Source organism: Petromyzon marinus, unplaced genomic scaffold (genome assembly GCF_048934315.1).
Source record: "Petromyzon marinus isolate PM22_M1 ecotype Great Lakes invasive population unplaced genomic scaffold, UKy_Petmar_22M1.pri1.0 PM_G_Scaffold_8, whole genome shotgun sequence".
Lineage (NCBI taxonomy): Eukaryota > Metazoa > Chordata > Hyperoartia > Petromyzontiformes > Petromyzontidae > Petromyzon > Petromyzon marinus.
Window position 1 is genome coordinate 3,785,001 of NW_027423035.1, and position 5,000 is coordinate 3,790,000.

Sequence of the window (5,000 nt, forward strand, 5' to 3'; positions counted from 1 at the left end):
AAAAATAAAGAATTAAAATAACAAAGTCTAATCTATATAAGCGCTCTTGAATAAAGCAGTGTAAAAAAAAAAAATAGCAAAAAAAACCAAGTCTTCGTCTTGGAAAATAACAAAATCTAAAAGAAAAGAAAAGTCTTCTTTGTGGAAAATAGTAAAATAAAAAAAACCAAGACTTCACCTTGGAAAATAACAAAATCTAATCTAAAACATCTTAAATAAAGCTTATTTGTAATCTTCTTTGTAGGCAGAAAATAGTAAGTTACAGGACTCTCGAACTGATGTAGTCCAAAAATAAAGAATTAAAATAACAAAGTCTAATCTATATAAGTGCTCTTGAATAGGCTTCGTGTAAAAAAATAGCAATAAAAAAATACCAAGTCTTCGTCTTGGAAAATAACAAAATCTAAAAGAAAAGTCTTCTTTGTGGAAAATAGTAAAATAAAAAACCAAGACTTCACCTTGGAAAATAACAAAATCTAATCTAAAACATCTTAAATAAAGCTGGTTTGTAGTCTTCTCTCGAACTGATGTAGTGCAAAAATAAAGAATTAAAATAACTAAGTCTAATCTATATAAGTGCTCTTGAATAAAGCTTCCTGTAAAAAATAGCAAAAAAATACCAAGTCTTCGTCTTGGAAAATAACAAAATCTAAAAGAAAAGAAAAGTCTTCTTTGTGGAAAATAGTAAAATAAAAAAAACCAAGACTTCACCTTGGAAAATAACAAAATCTAATCTAAAACATCTTAAATAAAGCTTATTTCTAATCTTCTTTGTAGGCAGAAAATAGTAAGTTACAGGACTCTCGAACTGATGTAGTCCAAAAATAAAGAATTAAAATAACAAAGTCTAATCTATATAAGTGCTCTTGAATAAGCTTCGTGTAAAAAATAGCAATATAATAAAAATACCAAGTCTTCGTCTTGGAAAATAACAAAATCTAAAAGAAAGGTCTTCTTTATGGAAAATAGTAAAATAAGAATACCAAGACTTCACCTTGGAAAATAACAAAACCATCTTGAAAAAAGCTTATTTTTAATCTTCTTTGTAGGCAGAAAATAGTAAGGCGAAAATAAAGTCCCCTCTAAGCTCTAAAGTAACAAATACGACGTGTTTAAAAAAAAAAACTAACAATAAAAAAAAGAACCAAGACTTCGTCTTGGAAAATAACAATCTAAATTGTGGAAAATAGTAAAATGAAATAAAAACCGACTTCACCTTCGAAAATAACAAAATCAATCTAAAACAAATGACATCTTAAAACAAAACTATTATTTGTTTCGGAGGTTGTCTATGACTGTTCATAGACCGCATAATTTCCACAGAACATTCTCAGAATATCAAGAGAGAAAAGCAGCGTTCTGCGGGAAATCATCTTGGCCAGTGATGTCGTTCTGGGTTTGGTCAGGCCCAGGGAGGTAAGTACCTCGTTATTCTCAAGGGGCCACTTTCCTCTTGCCCCAACCGGGAATCCAAAGAATCTGACCTTGCTAGCCTTCGTCAGCACTTTGACTTGATCACCAAGAGGGGTATAGTACGAAACTTTGTGCGAGGCAGCATCTGACAAGGTATTCTTTGAAAGCTCAAAACGGACGGTGACATCGATCACAACCGCCTCCTCATCTTTTGCAAACACGAGGTCAGGCTTTCTCATCTCTCCCGTCTCGGATATGAACCGTGGCTCTTTGTATACAGACCAGCCCAATCTAGCCGCTTCGTCTGCCAGAATGTTACTGATCTTGTTATGTCGCGCAATTCTTGCTTTCTGTACTGCAGGACATTGACCGAGAATGTGCGAAAGGGACTCGAGTCTGGCAGAGCATTTCCTGCATGAACGTAAGGCCCCATCTCTGCCTCTGTTCAAGCTTTCTCTTGTTGGGTAAATATTTGCCCTTAGTTGTAGTGCTGCGATAAAGAAGCATTGTTTAAAGCCGCACCATGGCCTCAACCAAGCATTACTGATTCTATCATGCGCAAAGTTTACAATGCCCCTTCCTTGAACCGGCTTTTCGCACCATTTCTTAAACTCATGCTCCCTCCAATCGCATGGTCTCGGATATACAGGTTCTTTTGACACCGAGTCCCTGAGAACGAATGTTGGGATTGCATCACTGTCACCCCCTGCTCGTACCCACAAATTACGGTATTCTTCCTCCATACCCTGCGATGACACAATATTACGGGTGATAGCATCGTACGAGTTTGCTATACGTTGCAGCCTTCTAACTTGAACCGAAGGGATTGTTTTTTCCAGTTTCAAGATGGCAAGGCCTCCGTCTCGGGCTCTGGCATATACCAGTCCATCACAAGTTGAAGCGGGAAGGTGGAGCCATCCTTTTACCGCCTTTCTAATCTCTTGGTCCAACCCACGGAGAGTTGATTGCTTGCAGTCCGAGTGGTCTGCAGGATATAACAATCTGGGTAGGGCATAGGCATTGAGTAGTTCAACCTTCTGAGTTGGCTTCAGAGGCGCCTCATCGATTTTCGAGATCCATGTCTTTAGCTGACAATGTAGATCAGGCTGTATAGTGCCAGTCCAAGGGCCAATTTTCAGACCAAGGTATTTCGTTGATTCATCAGGTTGGATCATATGGACATCTTTATTTTTGATAGTCCATGGGTCGCAGTTGTTCACCATATATGAATCTTTGGTTGGGCTTATCATGAAGCCCTGGCACTTTCTGGCCTGAACCTCCAATCCCGATAGCCCACAAAATGATTCCAAGATCGCTAGATTGGCGGCCATACCAACCCAAGATTCGCTCACCAACACCAAATCATCAGCAAACGCAAGAGCTGTCACGTGGTCGGTATCAATGGAGTACCCAACTCCGTGTGACTCTAGGGTGCATATCAAAGGGTCCATGGCAAGATTGAAGAGCAGGGGTGACATGGGGTCACCCTGTTTGACACCAACACGTATGCTAATTTCTCGAGTCGACTCGCCATTGCTTTTGAACGAGGTCGTACACCGATCGTAGGCGTTCTGGATGATGCCCACCACGTGTTCATCTACTTTCTTGTGCCTTAACACCCATAAAATATGAGCATGCGAAACCGAGTCAAAAGCTTTCGCTATGTCGATAAACATGACAGCCAACGGCCTGTGCAATTTCTTAGCATGTCTCATAAGGTCCTGTAGCACCTTAAGATTTTCAGAGCAGCCAGATGCCGCTATAAAACCACGCTGCCTTGGGTTTAAGGGACAAGCACGAGCAAGACGTGCAGTCATTATTCTGGAAAATAATCTCAGAATCATTGAACCGATCGTTATTGGTCTCCAGTTCCCCAATTCTTTCAGCTTTTCATCGTCCATAACCTTAGGAATAAGAATCGTCCTATTCTTTTTCAACTCTTTGGGAATAATTCCTGTAATCATCCATGCATTAAATAGGGCTGTCAGTGTCCGACCCTCGGGGTCGGCAGCACAGATTGCAGCCCTTGTTAGGCCATCTGGCCCAGCTGCTGACGTTGGTTTAATGGCCCGTATGGCAGTCTGAACTTCCTCCACCGAAATTAGGGGCTCAAAGTATTCGTTATTTGCAACACCTGATGACTTAAATTGGCCCAGGCCATTGAATGGCAACACCTTCTCCCATTTTTCGCAGTAAAAACGATATACATCTGCGTTCGGGATTCGGCATTCATGACGTTCAGTGCCATCCAGGACTAAGGACGCAAGAAGAGAGCGGTTCTTAAAGAAGAGCTTCTGGTGCTTCATGAAGCTTCCTCGTTTTTCCGCTCTCTTCTTCATCCAAGATCGTGTGGGTAATATCCTGGGTTTAATAATGTCGTTCTCGGGTTTTGAACGTTTGCCTTTGTTTTTCACCAATCTCATCGGACAAAGCATCAATGCTGTGGCAGTTTCTACGAGGGCATCATGTTGGCCCTCGCCGTTAAGCCAAGCCTTTATTGCCTCCATTGCAGGCTTTTCCAGGGTCCCAGAATTCTCATTCGTAAGCCGCTCAGCTGCTTGAGCGAGTATGGATGAAGTCCCCGTTGTTACATTTGGTGGGGGAGACAATGTCTCAAGAGGCCTAGAAGAAAAATGTAAGCTGTCTGACATGGGGGCCCCTGTCTTTTTACTTAGGTCCCGTCTCTTGTCAGAGACTTGCTTGTTGGTCTTAGTCCCAAGCGCTTCAGCAATGATCTTATTGATATTCTTTTTCCCCTGAAACTGCAACTCTAGAAGGGCCAGCTGTTCTACTTCCTTCAAAGACCAGCAGCTACGGTGTACCCCTCTCTGCGAGGTACCCTTTATACCATCTTTAATCCTTTCCTCATTACGGGTGACTGGGTGAGCATGCCTCTTGTGCTGCGAAAGGCCACTTAGAGTTGCAAAGCGTGCCTGGCAACATTCACAGACCATTGGTAAGCTTTCCTCAGTTAACTTTATTCCCCCACATTTGGGGGCATGACAGGCAATCGATCGGTGGTTTGAGTTGGTTTTGTCACATTTAGCGCACTTAAACACCAGAGGAATGTCTCTGTGTTTGTTGTTAAAATGTGCAACAAGTTCGGATGCTTTGCCCATGTGTTGTTTACAGATAACGCATATATACTCCAGACTAGGCAGTACAACCGTGATAGTTCCCTTGGTGTCAATGGGAAACTTTCCCAACACGGGTTCCTCAGCCGATATGTCGAGGAAGGACTCCTCCACATCCTCATCATCCTCTGTAAAGTCATCTGAAGAGTCATCCGACTCAACTAGACTTTTAATCTGTTCGTAAAAATCGTAGTTCATCTCCTCTTCCTTTTCCAAGGACGAGTTATGGAAGGTCATGGAAGGTATACTAGTCATTTTTAGCGCCGACCTAGACGCCATAGGTTTAGCAACATCAGATGCCCAGAGGGCATCTTCATTCTGTGTCTGGGTTGACACCGAGACAAACAAGAGTTTCATAGGACGGCGTCCCCATGAACCCTCAGTGTTGCACAGATCGGTTTCTGTGGGTCTAACTGTAATGGGTGGATCGCCAACCCGAGCGCCATCCATAGC

The 5,000-nt window shown here is 42.0% G+C and overlaps 1 pseudogene; it reads right to left on the reverse strand.

Moving 5' to 3' along the window:
- The window catches only part of LOC142921209 (28S ribosomal RNA), a 10,615-nt pseudogene that overhangs the window by 2,592 nt on the left and 3,023 nt on the right, over positions 1-5,000 (reverse strand).